General features: G+C 44.9%; 1 protein-coding gene across 1 annotated transcript in view; it reads right to left on the reverse strand.

Annotated features, from left to right (window-relative positions):
• Positions 1 to 652, reverse strand: part of KCNS3 (potassium voltage-gated channel, modifier subfamily S, member 3) — a 49230-nt gene extending 48578 nt beyond the window's left edge. The window contains exon 1 of the mRNA XM_011951294.1: positions 439 to 652. The gene's annotated coding sequence lies outside the window, so the exon portion shown is untranslated. The remainder of the gene's footprint in view (positions 1 to 438) is intronic.
• Between the last annotated feature and the right edge of the window lie 18289 nt (positions 653 to 18941).

Raw genomic sequence — 18941 nt, forward strand, 5'->3', positions numbered from 1 at the left:
TGAGGACTGCGGGGCTCCGACCGCTAGACAGGCGGACAGACTGATGGACCGAGACACTGCCCTGCAGGCAGCGCGCCCCCGCCCATGCCCAAGTGCAGAGTCACCCCGGAGTGGCCGACGCTGTCCGGCTGGGAGCAGGAGCGCGCCCCGCACCTCCCACCTGCGCTCCCTCCTGGGCCGGAAGCGCTGGAAAAAGATGACCTCCCCCGCGGCCCCGGCGGTTGGGGCAACCGCTTCTCTAAAGTCTCGGCCCCAGCAACACTTTGCTAATTTGCCTGGATTTCCTCAGGAAGTCGCGAGGCCCAAACTTGTTTTAAAACAAAGTGCGAAGGAAAATACATACAGCTCCAGTTCCTGCCAATGTTTGCTACCGGTCCCGCTGCCTGAAGACTCACGCACAGTGCAGAACAAGATGCTTTGTCTCATTCCTCGACTCACCGAGTCAGAAGAGGTGCCTGGACATTTGCACCAAGCAGATGCGCCTCATTTGTAGAAGAGGAACCAGTCGGGTCCCCTTTCCGAAGGACAAATGGAAGAGGGAGTCAGGGGACGTTGCCTTCAGCCGACGTTGAGGAACAAGCCACGACCTCGGCGAGGACAGCGTGTGGTCCAGAAGGCATCGCTGGCCTCGCTGCACTGAGCAAGAGCGCTCAATCAACAGCTAGGAGAAATGGGACGCTTCGGGACCCACCCCCGCGCTCCCCCTCCCGCCCCCAAACTGCAGATTTTTAAGTTGTGCAGACGTGCAATAATTCCTTGGAGCCAGCTGCTCCAAGCTAAGGCGCCCAGTGTTCCCTGGGTTCCCACCCGCAGCATGCGCCCTGCCAGCTGCCCCCAAGCCAGCACCCGCTGACCACTCACCTCAGGCAAGCACCTAGGGAGACGACGCAGATTCAAGCTCCAGGCCTTGAGCCAAGCGCTGGGGACGGAATGGGGGCAAAGAGGTGGTGGAAAACACTTTCCTGAACTTATTGACTACCCTATGTTATCTGTGGGTTTTCTAATTGTTCTTTGCTTAATGAAAAACCCATGCTGGAAATCAGAAAAAGGGAATAATCCTCACAGTATCTTGTGGGCTTCAAAGAGGTTTTCCCCTTAAAGGGGGTGTTGGTCCAGAGGAGAGGCTAACAGCAGGCAGGAAGGGCAGAGGAAAAGCTAACGCCTAAGGTGGTCTTCCCCTTGAGACCTGGAGCCCACCAAGCTCCAACAGTTTCACTTGACTTCTGGAAAGCAAAGTACAGATGCATGTGTCTGCAGAGCACTGTTTTGAGCCATTTGTCCCTAATTCCATGGTTCTTTGGTTCCTCCAGTCTTGTCTCCTCTCCTGTGGAAAAGGATCCAAAGCATTGGTCTACACTGCTATTTACAAGCAACTGAAGAAGGTAATTTTCTTACATGGTTCATCATCTTTAGCATAAGATCTAAGATTGTTCCAAAAATATATTTACATTTTATCAACACCTTAGAAGAATGCTCCCAGATCTCTCCCAGCAGTTAGCTGTTTAATCATTTTTAAATCACTAAGTTTATCCAAAAAGTCCAGCATGGTTTACTTGAGAAGGAAATATGTTCAGAATCTCTAAGCACTGCAGAAGGCATCTGCAGTGCAGAAGAGTTGTCAGTGAGGTCTTTCTCCCAGGGTCTGGGTGGCACGTGTGAGCAGGCGGGAAGGCACACACAGTGGGGACCAGGAAGGGCCCCTGTACATCTGCGGAGCTGAGGACAGAAGGGGTGGGCCTCCACGGTGGGCATGCAGGAGTGGGCACAGAGAAGGGCCACAGATCTGAGAGTCAGAGAGACAGGACTTCTTACCCTGCTGAGCCCTGCAGTGAGCCACTTCGTCTTTCAGCCCTGGTTTTCTCATCTGTAAAGAAAGTTCTTCTCTCTCAGGTAATCATGTGAAGCCAAGGAAATAATAAACAGGACCACTTCGGATGACCCATAAGGCAGGTGTGCTCCCCAAAAGTTTACTCTTGAATGTTGATGAAGGTTGAGCTAGGCAAAATGGTAAATTCACACACACGGTATGTAGCCCCTTCCCCAACCCCAGTCTCCAATACCAGGGGCAAGTTGTGATCTAACTGCCTCCTTTTACCCACACACCCATCTCCTGCCCAGTCTTTATGCCTGGTGATATGACATCCCATTCCCTCTTAATTAACTGTGCTTATAGGGAAGCATCTGGATAAGCTATGCATTTAATCTGTGAGGGGTCGATCATTTAATCATCATTGACAGTAATGCTCATTCCTTTGTGGTTTCAGAGGACTTCTGGAGTGGATGGAGACACGTGCCACCAATGGATGCATTTCAGTCTGTCTTCCAGGCCTCCTTTAGAAGTCTCCCTCTCTTACCCACCTATCACACGCCCATGTCTTCCCTCCCCACAGCCAAACCTGTCCCCAACTTTTTGTTCTCACTAAAGTCCAAATGACAGAAATCTAGCTGGATTAGTACTTACCTTAGCCTTGAAGGAAAGGGAAGTGCTCATTAGCTTCTTAAATTGGAACAGGTCTGCAGGTGAAAATGAAGATGTGCTCATCTCTGGCAGGAAGGTTGGGCGTGAGGTGTCTAGTCCTAATGAGCAGCATTTATTTGGTGGGTGCCTCCCACTTGCCACTTTCTACACAGCCGCCTGAATATCACTCCAGTTAGTCTGAGTATATGAAACACCTGCAACTCCCTAGACCCACCATGCTTTTTCATGACTCTCTGAACGCACAGCAGTGCCTCCTCTGCTAAGAACACAGTTCCCCACCACCAAGCTTTGCTTTGCCCAACAGACCCCTTCCCCTTAGGACGAGATTCAGTGGATAATGACATCATAATCATGACCCTCTGGGAAGCCGCCTCTCTCATCCTGGGTTGTGTGTCTCCTCTCCACACTCCCTCAGCACCCTTTGCCTCCCTCTTTCATAGAATCTACCATATGGGATTTTAACTGTTTATCTTCCACTCGACGATGAACTCCTTGAAGATTGAATTTCCAGGACCTTTTGTTGGATCTGCATGTTTGTGAAGTGAATTACTGAAGGCTGCCCAGTTTCATCTGCTCCTAGTCAAAACCTAAATCCCTTATTTCTATGCTATCTTTTGTCAGGTAAAAATAAAACATGTAAACCATCATATCGCTATCTTTGCTTGACTACCAGGAAGCTCAGAACTAAATTTACGGTAAATTAAATTTAGTTCTCAATCAGCTAGCATGTTTTTATTTCAGATTATTGCTACAATGATCATGCTCTTTCACAAAATTATTGTATGCTCACTCTAACTGCCCTATGGTATTATTTTTATATCAAAAGTTTCTTAAGGCCAGGGGTGGTGGCTTACATCTGTAATCCTAGCACTTTGGAAGGCCAAGGTGGGTAGATTGCTTGAGTCCTGGAGTTCAAGACCAGCCTTGGTTTTATATCAAAAGTTTCTTAAGGCCAGGGGTGGTGGCTTACATCTGTAATCCTAGCACTTTGGAAGGCCAAGGTGGGTAGATTGCTTGAGTCCAGGAGTTCAAGACCAGCCTTGGAAATATGGCAAAACTCTGCTTCTATAATAAATACAAAAATTATTCAGGCATGGTGGTGCATGCCTGTAGTCCCAGCTGGTTGGGAGGCTGAGGCAGGAGGATTATTTGAGCCTGGGATATGGAGGTTGCAGTGAGCCAAGATGGTGTCACTGCTCTCCAGCCTGGGTGACAGAGCGAGACCCTATCAAAAAAGAAAAAGAAAAAATTCCTTAAATCTTTATGATCTTCATGTCCAAAGACTTGAATTCTGATTCAGCTCTGTCCCTGATTAGCTCAGTGATATTTCCTCTTGGGCCCTCCATTTGGGTTGGGACTATATGATCTTTAAGGCCCTTGCCAGCTCTAAAAGCTTTATGTTTCTATAGATAAAAGGAGACACTTTATAAATTATTAAAGAAAGAAAAACCCTGTTACAGGCTATGTCTCCAGGCACAAAGGAATGCTATCCTCAGGTACTCAGAGTCACCCTCTGAAGGCCCTTGAGTGTTGCCCAAGGTGAGTGCCACAGAACACCTGTACCTGGCCCTAGGCATGGAAAGGAAGGTGTTTCCTCCATCACATGGGCAGGTCCTCATAACACTCTAGCATAGGAAAGGCTCCGTCTGAGAAGTTAGCCCACCAAAATATCTCAAGGGATGGCCTTCCAGATTGCTCATACTCTGGTCACAACTTGATTTTTTACCACATTTCAAGCTCTTCACACCTTTCTCTCTGCCTTACTCATTCCCCACCACCTCCCCTCCCCTCTCCTCGGCACTTTCCTCACATTCCAACCCTACAGAAGTGGCCCATCTCTCCTCTGTGCTCACTGCATACCATCTGAGTCTTGCCTTTCTGGTGCCTCATTCCTATAGTGCTTCCTTCTCCACCTGGAAAATGCCTGCTTAACCTCCAGGATCCAGTATATGTCACCCATTCTATGAGGCTTTCTCTGACTTGCAAAGCAAATTTAGTTGCTTGCTCTACTGGGTTCCATTGTACTCTGTACAAAGCTCCAATTACAGTTAGACTCCTGTATCATCATTCATTGTCTATATGGATGCATTAAACTGTGAGTTCCTTGAGGGCAGGAACTAAGTGGTGTTATTTATCTCAGTATCTTCAGAGCACATTATAGATGCTAAGCAAATACTTTAAGAATGAAAAGTGACCAGACATGGTGGCTATTGCCTATAATCCCAGCACTTTGGGAGGCCAAGGTGGGTGGGTTACTTGAGGCCAGGAGTTCGAGACCAGCCTGGCCAACGTGGTGAAACCCCATCTTTCTAAAAATCCAAAAATTAGCCAGGCGTGGTGGTGGGTGCCTGTAGTCCCAGCTACTCAGGAGCCTGAGGCATGAGAATCACTTGAACCTAGGAGGCGGAGGTTGCAGTGAGCCAAGATTGCACCACTGCACTCCAGTCTGAGTGACAGAGTAAGGCTCCATCTCAAAAAAAAAAAAAAAAATGAATGAAAAGGGAAATGATTGGATGCCTGGATAGGTGACTGGATGGACAGATGAACAAAGACAACAGGGGAAGGTATACAGAAAAACAAACCAAGAGGGAGCAAAGATAAGATATGTCATCCTCATGGTTGTTCCTCTGGGGGCATTTTGCACCTCTTTAGTAGCCCTTCATTTGTGGGGTAGAACTTAAGGCATACCCTTCGTTTCCAACTAGACAAATGAAGAGTATCCCCATGGCAAAGAATGCTGGGCATACCCTCATGATCTTTTCTGCTTTCTCAGTGATAATATCTGCAAGTATTACCTGGGTACTAGAGTGACCAGCTCTTCCCAGTTTATCTGAAACTACCCCAGTTTTAAAATTCAAAGTCCAGCATTTCAGGAACCACTTCGTTCCAGGGCAAACCAGGACAGTTGGCTATCCTCCTAGCGATATTGCTGCCTAGGATAAAATCTACACAGCCTAGCCCCACACACAGTAAGAGGAGAGCATGTACCTGACTTATTTCCTATGGGATGTCAGTGGAAGTGGCACATTCTGCTTCTGGGGAGTGTCCTCACAGGAAGAGGGGAGTGCCTTTCCCCTTCCCTCTTTTGCCTTCATGCTGTCTGGAGCACAGAGAAGATCACTGGATCTGGATAGACATTTGAACCCACAGGTACAAGCCACATGATAAGGATGGTCAGATGAGTAGCTAGAAGGGGCCTAGGTCCTCTTAACAGCACTGGACTGCCCTCATTTACATAAAAGAAATAAACTAGCATCACATTTCAGCTGTTGTTATTTGTGGTTTCTGTCACTCACATCCATCTTCAAGGATCGAGTTTCTGCCTGCTGAAAAGTGGGGATTCAGATGTCGTCCTCACACCTTGGTGCTGGCTTCTGAAGATCCCTTCTCTTCATGTTCCCCAGTCCCTTGTATTATGAAAATACCATATGTTGAAGGCGAGAGTAGCCCATGGCTTCTGGCCCAGGTACCAGGTCCTAGTCTGTGTGTCTGGTGCAGGTGATCATGGCAGTCAGTCCACTCCCTTCCACCTCCTGTATGCAGGCCACTGAGAGCTCCCAAGTCTAAGCCAGAGGAGGTTCTGATAAGTGCTAGGTACAGCTGAAGTTTTATTCCAAATGGTGATCAAACTGGGGACTGTGTCAGAAGTATGCAACCTGTTGATGAGTTTCAGTGTGTTAAAGTTTTGGCATAGCACTCTTGAGTCTTCATGATGGTTTTCATTATTAAAAGTTCTTAAAAGTTAAAATATATTTATGAATGAGATTCAAATAAAATGTTTAAGGAATCCCACAAAGAATGGAAAGAAAGGAAGAAAGGATGATGGAAAGGAAGGAGGGAGGGAGAAAGGGAGAGAGACAGAAAGAGAGAGGGCAGGGGGAGAGAGAGGGAGGGAGGGAGAGAGGGAGAGAGAGGGAGGGAGGGAAGGAGGAAGGGAGGGAGGAAGGAAACACCCTATGTTACCAGAATCAAGGCTGCCAGGACACAGCCTTCCTTCAGCCCTGTGGGAAAGAACTGGCAAACTTGCTACCCTGCTCTTAGTGATATAAAGAGGAATGATAGGTCTAGCGTGACCCAGGGTTGGGGAAGGGAAGGAAATAGTGTCCATCATCGTGAGACAAAGGGTTCTCTAAGTGCTCAAGTGGAAAGTCATCACCCCACAACACAGGCACCCAGGTTCTCCTGTGTGTTCCAGAAAGCCTGTGTTAAACCAAATATCATACACAAGAGGGCCACACATGACATCACTGGGCTGCATCTGTGAGGAAGTTGCCCCCATCCTCTGAAAGAAAAGGGGCCTGGAGTTGGCTGTAACTCCACCCTGAACGTGCTCCTCAAGTGGAGGTGGGAGACGAGGTCAGGACCTGAGGCCTGCATGGGGCAAGGAAGGGAGCCCAAGTCCAGGCACAGGCTCAGCCAGAAGCCTGGAGACTAGAATGCTCGTTCTTAGGGTTTAAGAAAAGAAAAAGTGTGTTTAGACACTATTTCTCTGAATGTGTTTCTGTTCTACATATTTTGTCTTGTTTCATTTTCTATTAAAATTTCTTTTGAAAAAAATCACCATTTCTTTTCACAATAATGAGGAGGAAATTCTTTCATTTCAAAATATGGCAGTGAGAAGGGTTCAAAAAATCGTTCTGGGTGAGCACGGTGAGCGGTGAACGCCCCACTCTCTGTAAGTGGTAACTCACAGGTCATTTCATCTTGAATGCACCTCACTCTTCTTCTTTATGAACAGCTGGAAATATCGAGGAGTGTTGGTCAGCTGCACTGACTTATTCATCTTTATTTCCTTCTTTTATTTCCCTTGGATGCAGAGGGTTAACTTGACCATACTCTTCAGTAATGGCATATTGTCATCATTAGCACTTACAAGGCCTCTCTCCTGGTTTGTTCATTTGTTTGTTTGTTGTTTGTTCGTTTTGTTTATTCCCTCCTCCACACTTGCATGGCCAACCCACTATCCATAGGCAGCCATTTTTTTTTTTTTTCCCATAGATGAAGTCTCACTTTGTCGCCCAGACTGGAGTGCAATGGCGCAATTTTGGCTCACTCCAACCTCCACCTCCCCGTTCAAGCGATTCTCGTACCTCAGCCTCCCGATTAACTGGGATTACAGGCGTCCGCCACCACGCCTGGCTAATTTTTCTATTTTTAGTAGAGATGGGGTTTTGCCATGTTGCCCAGGCTGTTCTCAAACTCCTGACCAAGAGTGATCCACCCACCTCAGCCTCCCAAAGTGCTGGAATTACAGGCATGAGCCACTGTGCCCAGTCATATAGGCAGCCATTGCCATTCTAACATGCTTATCGATAGCTTCTTTCTCCATGTGTCCCTATAAAATGCATATGACTGTTTTGAATGCATACTGTTTTAATTTATGTAAATGGTAATTTGTCCTTTATCTCAATCTTTTCTTGTGTTCCACTCCACACACTGTGGTGTTTTTAGCTCCATCACTCTTGTTCTGGGTGCATCTGGCCTATTCCTCATTATTACCATGTTATCCACATGCTGCCCAACACTCCCCAGGCACAGATGCACAAACTACCCCAAATGCCCCCCCACACACAAACAACACTGGGATGAACATCCTTGCATGTGCCACCTGATGCACACGGGGAGAATGTGAGGGGGATATGTACAGAGTGCAGGATTGTTGGTTAGAATACGAACAGAGCTGATAAGAGAATATTGAAATGCTTCTGCATTGGCTGGTAAATACCCATGCCCCCAAGCCCCATGAACATCCTTCCTGTTGCCCCAGCCCTGTCCCCAGGACACTTCAGACTTTTCCACCCTCTCAAGAACTAAAGAGTTAATGCCTGGAGCAGCTAGAACTGACAGTCTGTCTAGCAGTTGTTAAATATTTGAATATCATCCCTGGATGATTGTCTCAATATGATTGTCTCAATCCTTATTTCTCTAGAGAACAGCTAAAAACAAAAACTTGCCAGTCCAATCTCCAGTCCAACCTTTAAGAAATAGTAGAGCTGCAGGAACCCTGCTGATATTTCAGTCGGCATTACCAAAGTCACGTTCTACTCTGCCTGCCCAGAGATGTGGGAGCCAGCAGGCTGTGACTAGTCTTCTGATGTCCAGACCAATGCAGCCAGAGGCAGTTGTCCCAGCAGGTAAAGAGCACTAGAATTTTAACTTAGCCCCATACCTCTCTAGCTGAGTGACTTTGAGTGCATCATTTCTCTGATCCTCGGCCTCCTCATTTGCAAGATGATTTGATACAGAGCAGTAGAGAGGAAAGGAGAAGCTATATGGTGTCAGGTTCAGCATTATACTAGCTAAGTCACTTTGGCCCACCTGTGCCTCAGTTCCTCTCATGCAAAATGGGGATAATGATACTGTATTGTAAAGTCTGAAATTCCACGTGCCACTGACATCTTTGAGCCTCACAGGTGGTCCAGAGGTGTAGCCATAAATTCCTATGCTCTCGCTAGATATGCCCCCACACGGTGGTAAAGGCTCCCTGCCTGGCTATATCCCCTATCAGCTGGACCAGCTGCATCCCCTAACCCTAACTCAACCTACTGGATTTTACCTCTCTGTCAGCCCATGAAAGTACTCATAAAGCTGATCACATCCTCTTAAGGAAACCAAGAGGCACCTGACGCTGTTGTCATTACAAAGTCTGCCTCCCACAGTCCCTACTGGTTCATTCTGCTCATGAATACCACCCCATGTGGCCCTGCATAGCAGGCAGCATCCTCCACCCCAGGGCTGTGAGTGTATGTGACTAATAAACTGCTGTCAGAACCACCTGTCAAGTGTCACATGTCCTATGTGCAGTCATCCCATGCTATTTAGGGCAAAGGAGTCCTCCTTTACCAATGGAATGACTAGGAGATGAGCAGAGCAGATGCCTGTCTTAAAAGTTATAAATTGAAGGGAATGATATACATAAAGCACCTAGCACCTTGCCTAGGTCTGGGAGAAGCTCATGCAAACAAAAATAAGAGCAAACAAGAACGTAGCCAGGACAGGATGTTGGTGACAACCAGAGGTTGAGGCACTGCCAGAACCTGGGTGGGAATCAAGCAGGATCTCTCTTATGTGCTTTTGAAAAGACCTACGTTGTGCAGACTGATTTCTTTTTTTTTTTTTTTTTTTTTTTTTTTGAGACGGAGTCTTGCTCTGTCGCCCAAGCTGGAGTGCAGTGGCCCGATCTCAGCTCACTGCAAGCTCTGCCTCCCGGGTTTACGCCATTCTCCTGCCTCAGCCTCCCAAGTAGCTGGGACTACAGACGCCCGCCACCTCGCCCGGCTAGTTTTTTGTATTTTTAGTAGAGACGGGGTTTCACCGTGTTAGCCAGGATGGTCTCGATCTCCTGACCTTGTGATCCGCCCGTCTCAGCCTCCCAAAGTGCTGGGATTACAGGCTTGAGCCACCGCGCCCGGCTCTGATTTCATGTTTCATTGCCAAAAATGAAAAAACACGTTAAAAAAATATACTCCTATGAACATGCTCTTTTCTGTAGGACAATAAGAAATGTCATTCAGAATTAAATTGGTGACTGCTTGGACAGCCTACATTTTTCATTTCCAGGATCTGAAAGATAAGGTTGTAATATAAGACTGCTTTCTTCTCCAAATCCCCCAGAACCCGAAAAGGATGCCGGGTCTCTGGAATCCACGGCAGCAATGGGTGATGAGTCTCCAGCCTCTGGGTGACAGCAGACTGACTCTGCTCTCAAGTCTCCTCAATCCACATTGTAAGTCACACTATGTCCCTTTGGCTCCATTTTCTTACCTGTAAAATGGGGATTTTGAACTTACTAATATGCCAGACACGAAGCTAAAGAAAGGAGCTGAAGAGACAGGATAAAAAAGACGAATAACAGGTTCCTCCCTGTAAGAGCTCGCAATTCAGTGGGCTGACACCATCTGCCTTATCCACCAGATAGAGTGTTAGGATAACAAGATAGCAGGATAGAGAGTTGAGAGATAAGAGCACTATATAATGTGACAGGAACTGCCACTTGTCACTCCATTTCCATTCTGCCCTGCTATCTTAGTAACAGAACTCCCATTTTTACAGGGCAGACATGTCCCCAACTAAACACATTATATTTCCCAGCCTCTCTTGCAACTAGTGTAGAGAGACCAACTTTTAGAATCAGATGTAAGCCTATGCATTCTCTTATGTTTCCAGGAGTCTCTTTAAAAAGGGGAGTCATGCCCTTTTCCCTTTCTTCTTCCAATATCCTCCCTAGAATGTGGATGAGGTGACTGGAGTTCTTGCAGCCATTTACAGCCATGAGAACAATGGGTACACCCTGGGGATGGCAAAGTGTGAGCTAATGGAGTACGGGGCCCTCACCTCTTTGTAGGGCTATTTTATCAACATTGTATACTGCAAATCACTGTTCTTCTTTCACCTGAGAAACAAACAGGTAACTTATATATATATATATATATGTGTGTGTGTGTGTGTGTGTGTATATTAATGCAACTGATTCCAATGTTGACTGATAGGAAAATATTTAACATTAATAAGTATTACACATAATCCCTACCTTATGTAGCTCCTAAAGATCTCATGAGATTTATTTTAAAACTAATGTTCTTCAAGAATTTTTTAAACTTCTGGAATCTCAAGTGATCTGGTGGTGCTAAGCAATGCAAGTATTTTCACAACTATCTTTAGGAAATTCAAATCAACGCTTGGGCTCAGGTCACTTTATGACTGAGAAGTCTGGAAAATTCCATTTTCTTTTGAAGTAGCAGGTGAACTTGTAAGACAATAAATTAGCTAGACACGACTTGAGGCCACATGTACCCTCATTCACAAGCATATGCACATGCTTACCTGCATGGATGGACACGTACGTTCAGAAAGCCACACTATGCATCACACGCATGCACAGCCACACACAGGTACACTTTCACATCCATACTCAGTAGCAGGCTCCAGTGGATTTCCTGCAATTTTGAAGGCCCTGGATTTTCCCTTCACCAGAACACTAAGCCATTATGAGTTATTATTTTCAATAACTTGGTTATACAATGCTGGAAGTGGGGTGATGAGTCATAAAGAGCAAGAGCAAGAAAGCTTGGTAGTCAGTCCTTGATGGTGAAGGTGGATTCATGGAAAAGCAGAGAAAGGCAGATTCCCTTCTACACATAAGTTCCAGGGTCAGAAGTAGAATCCTAATGAGCCAGGGGCAATCTGAACATCCAGAGGCCTCACTTTCATGGAGGATACTGCCATGAGAGTGTGAGTTAAGCTCCTCCCTGAGCTTCCGTCCTCCTCCCTCCGGGCATGCTCCTCCAGACAAGCAATTCTCAATTGATTCAATCACTGTTTGTATATTTTGCTATCTCCTTGAGCTCAGCCTCTAGCTCTGATCCCAGTCCTTTGAGAACTTCCTCAGTGCTGTACATTATGCTCAGGACTTAAGAAAACACAAAGATGAAGAAGACATCGTCTCTGCTCTCAAGAAGTGACATTCTATCAAATAATTGAGAAAGAAATATGGATAGCCAACTCCATAAAAATATATAGAGAATTACAGGAGTTGATACAAATGATAGAACCTTGGGAAATTCTCGGTTGTCTCATCCAAGACTTAAGAATAATAAAACTTCAGCCATCAGAAACTTGTGAGCTTAGAAACTACCCTCATAAATTATTTAGGGATTCCCTCTAGTACTCAGCAAAACTTTTACTCAGTGTTAATAAACTCTAGTTTATTCAACATTTCCCAGAAAACCCCATCCAAGTCTTCTCCACTCTAAACCCTGGAAATCTTCATAGCGATTCAATCCTCAGGTCTCATTCATAGCAGAGAACTTGTCTACCTACTTACTAAGAAAATAGGCCAGGCACAGTGGCTCACACCTGTAATCCCAGCACTTTGGGAGGTTGAGGTGGGTGGATCATGAGGTCAGGAGTTTGAGACCAGCCTGGCCAATATGGTAAAACCCCATCTCTACTAAAAATACAAAAATTAGCCGGACGTGGCAGCACATGCCTGTAGTCCCAGCTACTCAGGAGGCTGAGGCAGAAGAATCGCTTGAACCTGGGAGGCAGAGGTTGCAGTGAGCCAAGATTGCGCCACTGCACTCCAGCCTGGGTGACAGAGAGAGACTCTGTCAAAAGAAAGGAAGGAAGGAAGGAAGGAAGGAACGAAGGAAGGAAGGAAGGAAGGAAAGAAGGAAGGGAGCCACAGGAAGTATGGCCCCTCAGTTTCCATCCTGTCTACCTTGAAGTCTCCCTTTTCTTCTGCCTCGAAGAGAGTTGCTTATACCCAAGTACTTTGGAGAGTCGAAACAATAATGACCAAGAAATCCGAGACCATAAAAAGATAGAGTTTTAGGCTGGGCGCAGTGGCTCATACCTGTAATCCCAGCACTTTGGGAGGCCCAGGCAGGCAGATCACGAGACCATCCTGGCTAACACGGTGAAACCCCATCTCTACTAAAAATACAAAAAATGAGCCAGGCATGGTGGCAGGTGCCTGTAGTCCTACTCAGGAGACTGAGGCAGGAGAATGGTGTGAACCCGGGAGGCGGAGCTTGCAGTGAGCTGAGATCGTGCCACTGCACTCAAGCCTGGGTGACAGAGCGAGACTCCGTCTCAAATAATAATAATAATAATAATAATAATAATAATAAACAGAGTTTTAATAAACAATCACTGGTCTGAATATGTTCCCCAAAATTCATGTGTTGAAACTTAATGGCCAATGTTACAGTATTAAGAGATGGGGTCTTTAGGAGGAGAGCCCTCATGGATGGGATTAGAGCCCTTAGAAAAGGGCTTAGGGGAGTGACTTTACTCTGCTCCCCTTCCACCATGTGAGGAGATAATGCACAAGGGCCTTCTTGGAAGCAAAGACCAAACCTGTTGGTACCTTGGTCTTGGATTTCCCAGCCTGAAAAACTATGAAAAATAAATGTATGTTACTTATAGTTTGCCCAGTCTCAGGTATTTTGTCATAGCAGCACAAACGGACTAAAACAATCACCAAGGAGCAAATTTACAACTGTAGCGTGAGCTTCACAGACTCCTGGAAATCTACAGGCTTCAGAGTTGTTGCAGGACCACTTACCACCTGCATAGCCTTGAGCATGTAGCTCAACTTTTATTCATTAATTTATTCAATCAATATTTTAAGTTCTATTGAGTGCCAAGTGCACTAACCAAAGATACAATTTAATCATTCTAAAATGAGGGTAATACTAACATTTACTTACAAGTTTGTCCTGAGATTTCAGTGCCCTACCACGCGTAATAGGGAATAATAAATGTGAATTATCTTTCACAGTTCTTCCTGGCCCTTAGTACCTATACTCCTTTTCTGTATATAAAGAGAAATTTCTCATAAACAAAACAAATTTCTAGTTGGATAATGAAGAGCATCAATACAAATCCTGAATAAACTTCAAGACATACTCTTCCATTCTCACAATGAAGTACTGGGCTGTAAGTAATCTGGTTGAACTGAATTCTTGTTATATGTAAACTATCCCAGGCAGAGTCGGCAAAGACTGTCATATGATGACAAGCAGAATCCCTTAGGCTAAAGGGCTAGAAACATGGCTTCCAAATATGGTCTTCCTGGCAGTCAGAAGAGCTATGTTTCCATTCACTCTTTCCACCAGTCAACAAATGTCTTCCTAACAATAACATTGTACCAGGCTGGGTGCAAAGAACTGATATTTTATTAAATGTGAATTTCAAGGGCACAAATTTAGAGGTACAAATTTTTTTTTCTTTTTTTTTGAGACAGAGTCTCACTCTGTCACCGAGGCTAGAGTGCAGTGGCAAGATCTCAGCTCACTGCAAGCTCCGCCTCCCAGGTTCATGCCATTCTCCTGCCTCAGCCTTCTGAGTAGCTGGGACTACAGGCACCTGCCACCACACCCAGCTAATTTTTTGTATTTTTCAGAAGAAACAGGGCTTCACTGTGTTAGCCAGGATGGTCTAGATCTCCTGACCTCGTGATCCGCCCGCCTCAGCCTCCCAAAGTGCTGGGATTGCAGGCGTGAGCCACCGCGCCCGGCCACAAATTCTTAATTGTCTTTATTTCTCTGTCGCTGAATTTATGGCAGCAGAAAATAATTTTGATAATTCCAGGTAAATCTGGTAATTCCTAGAGTTAAACTCTGTTAATTCAGGCTCTTTCTTTGCCCCCTTCCTTCCCTTATCCCTTGAAGTATCTGTGATCATGGAGGACTGTGTACCACCCAGCAACAGGATAAGCGGAGTAAAGATTCCACAGTGGGTCTCTGCCCACACTGGCCTCTGCTGGGATGGCCTCCCCACTGCTTGATGCTCATCCTACAACCATGACTCATCACTGATGTCCACCTGCTCACTGGTCCCTCAGTTGCTTGTTGAATACATTCTGTTTCCTCATGGCCCTGACTCCAGTGCTTCTGGTCCATCACTTTCAACATTTTTGAAGTACCTTTGCAGGGTTCAGAAACTCTCAGCCCCTTTCCCTTCACTCAAGGCACCTGTAAGGCACTTGGCCTCTCAATTCCAGACAGTTCACTCAGCTGTCACTACTCTGGTTCCATCGCCATGCTGGAAGCAGATATTGCTTGTGAAAGTGGCATTGGTATCCTTTGCCACGGGATTTTCCAAACGTATCTGGGATTTCCAGCTTCCTCCCCTTCATAGGGCCTCCACCAACTCTCTCAAGGCTAAATCCCAAAGGACTTCCCACCATCTCATGGCAAGCTCTGTGTAGAAAAACTTGTTCTTCAACTATCCTCTTTTCCATCTGTCATTTGTGCCAGGATTTGACTCTTGAACTTTAATAATTAATCCTTTTCTCTCAAAGTCATTGTATTGGGCTTCCAGAGCCTATTTTGCAAGAGTCCAAAGTGATACACTGACATTTATTTCTTTTTGCCCTCCTATAATAATTGTAATCCTCCCTGAAGCAACAGGATGCCTCTGTCTAAATAGAAGATTATGTACAAAAATCGTGGAATGGGAAGCACTCTGGTTAATATTTTAAAACATTATCTCACTACATATTAACCACACAACATGGTCCCTGCCTTGAGAAGCTGATAGTTAGTGAGAAATCTTCACCAATTTGTGAGTTAGGCCAATTGACCAGATCCAGTGTAAGTGGCAAAGATTGGCTGTAATTAGCAAAAGCTGATTTGTAAAGCAACCCATAGATTCAGCTCTATTCCAAACATTTGTGGGGCCATAACCAGAGCTCAGGTAAAGGTCCCCAGCCCTTGAACCAACACTCTTGCTTTTCCATCTGGTTCCTTCCAATAGCCACAGGGATCCCCACACTCATCCTGAAGGACACCTCAACCCACACAGCCAAGATATCCGTAAAGCATGGTTTCAGAATATGTTGTACCAGAAGGTTTTCATTTTTCTCAAATGTGTTACCATCTAGAGATAAGTTTAAGCTAATGTCTTGGCTTGGTAGTTCTGTGGACCATAAGAACTGGTATAAATACAAAGCCCAAACCTGACTGTGAGAGTAGAAATAAATTATTCCATCCAGAATCCAAAGTGGAATGGGCAAGATTTCTTGTCAACTCCTTTCCCCTCAGTATTGTGTCCAGGCTTTATGTAAGGCTAGTAATTACTGTCCATATTCATTGAATTTAAAAGATTGGTCAGAGCAAAAGATGGATGGGTCTTGAGCAATGCCAAGTCATTACTTTTTCTCAGGAAAGGGGAGCAATTTAACCTCATAGAAACTGAGATCCACGTTTGACCAGTTAGCCATTCCCTCCCATGGCTTTGTATAAAAACAGATGATGCAAACCTGGGGCACGTTGTGGACACGGTTTGTCAGACTGGTGGTGGCAGTGCCTGTAGCAGCAGGTTTGATCAATTGGCAATGTTTCCGCTTTTTGCTCCTTAACCATCCAGAGTGCATTTGATTCTTGACAATTCCCAATTATGGTCTTCCCAACTCTCATGAACTCTGCGAATTCCCAAGAAATTACCCTTTGCTTAAATTTGTCAGTCATTTTTCAGTTACTTGCAACCAGAAATGCAATCAAATTTGCCACCAGGAAGGCCTGTTTCTTTCTCTCTGCTGCTCTCTGCAGTTCTGAATCTTATGAGCTCTTTGCCAAGCATTCTTTCTTCCCTATCTTGGGAAGGTTTGAATGACATTATTTGTGAGTTCTGTGAGTCTAGCCTCCTGCCTCAACGATATCCCCAGGCCATCAGCCACACCAGCTTCTTTAGGAGACCGGATCCTTGGTCATTCCAGATGACCCATGGTCTCTCATTGCAGACCCATGGTCTCTCATTTTTAGCTCATGCCAATGGTCTGAGGGTGGAACTAGAACAGAAGATCCACATCTCTGTGCCTTTACACTGATTGATGGTAATGTTAAAACTAACGTTTACTAGAGCTAGAACCCAGGGACACATCACCTCCACCTTTATTGCTAATAGTTCCATATTTTAAACAGGATATTGGACTTTGCTTTTAGATGGATTCTACAAATTCCACAATTACCACAAATGTTTTTCTTCTTTTATCCTGAGAGAACACCACCCCAAAGCCTTTGAAACAGGTGTTAGCACATCATATGAAAGGCTCATTAAGGTCAGAAAACACTGATGTGGAACCCTTATCTAGCCGTTTCATCAGAGTTCCAACTGCTTTTCACAGGCCTCAGTTTATCTCTCTAGAGCAAGTTCAGAGGTTAATATTCCCATCCATCCACCCACCCATCCATCCATCCATCCATCTAGCCATCCTTCCCTTCATCCATCCATCCATCCATCCATCTATCCTTCCATCCACCTATCCATTCATTTCTTCATCCGTTCATTCATCCATCCATCTATCCATCCACCCATTCATCCATCCATCTCAGACCTGCAGGCACCTGACAGTCTGTTCCCTGGTAAGAAACTTGTAATCCTAGTTTTCTGTTTTCTAACTATCTAAATTATCCTCTAAACACTCCTCCCAAAGTATCCACCTCTCTTGATGGATGACCTTCATTCACTCAAGAGAGGAAACGTTTCTAGATCAGGACTTACTCCCAGTGGGAAAAGTGTCTGCCACTTATTTCTCAGAGTTGCCAGAGAATTCTCACTTGTCAGGGAAGTGATATTCCTATCTTCTTGGGGCAGACTAGCACTCAGAGAATCATGTCTAATAGCCCTGCAACTCCTTCTATATAAAATAAAATGTACAGGCACCAACAAACCGTTCATATTCCCAAGCCTTCTCTCAAACAGCAGCTGGAAAAGGGCTGGCATGTTGGAGAGGACCAAAATGATAAAAGTCATCATCATCATCATCATCATCATCCTGAAAAAAATTAAGACTGTTTCTTTTTTTTCTTCCTCAGTCATGGATTTCTGTAGTAATACTCACATCTAAAATCAAATCTGAAAACCACTGGCCCACTACTAAACAGATTAAGGTATTCCAAATCTGGGACCACTGTTAATTCATTTAGTTAGTGTCCCATAATTCACACATATTTTAATTTTTTTGATATTTTTATCTCAATACAAGTGGAAATACATATGAATTTTAAAACTCACACGTGTCATTTATTTAATATGCTCCCTAAATCAATGCTTTGATGGAAAATTTTTTTAAAAGATCCTACAAAAATTGTAGGATTGGACATAAATCCTAATATGTCCTAAATATGTCCAATGCAAAAAATGTTGCATTGGACATATTTATACAAAAAAAATTCTGTGTACCATACGCATACACACACGCATATATATACATATATAATATATATATATATATATTTCTAAACCTGGCAACCTGTCTCTTACTTGTGCTTCTCCTGCATGCCCCCCACCCCACCCCACCCCCACATATGTACACAAATCCACAGCCTCAGGTAACCTGTGGCATCCAATACTGCTGTCCTGGAACCTGTCTAGGCTCCCTACATGACCACTGATTCTATTGGCTACTCATGTCCTCCCACCAATTCTGTCACACTGCTAATGATTTCTCCTCTCCTCTGAAGATATCCAACTTTCTCTAAAAAGCCCAGGTTGGAAGACACACATTTATAAAATTCTCAGCCTAGGTCACTTTCCCCTACAGGCAATTCCATGCAGATAACAACCTGATAAATTCATGCAGGAAAACAAAAAGTTCCAGGCTCCTGACTGAAAAGTTCATTCTCAACAAGGTTCTAGTGCTCAGACACAGAACCCTCTCCAGGTGAGCCCCTCACTTCTCAGACTCCTGGGCACCATTCTGCTCGGAGCTAAGATGCTACAATGAGACCCTCCTTATCTCAATTCTATGGAATGCTTTGATTCAAGGATGGCAGGATACTGCCTGCATTAATCATTACTAAGAAGCTTCTGTAATGTATGCTCTTAGCTCTGGAAAGGTGGGGCAGTCCAGTTCAGTAGAAAAAAAAATGCTTTCAATAAATCCAGTGGCAGGATAGAGGGAAAGAGAGAGAGGAAATGGGAATACAAGCTAGATTCAACAGTTTCTATCCTT

Source organism: Colobus angolensis, unplaced genomic scaffold (genome assembly GCF_000951035.1).
Source record: "Colobus angolensis palliatus isolate OR3802 unplaced genomic scaffold, Cang.pa_1.0 Scaffold109, whole genome shotgun sequence".
Taxonomy (NCBI): domain Eukaryota; kingdom Metazoa; phylum Chordata; class Mammalia; order Primates; family Cercopithecidae; genus Colobus; species Colobus angolensis.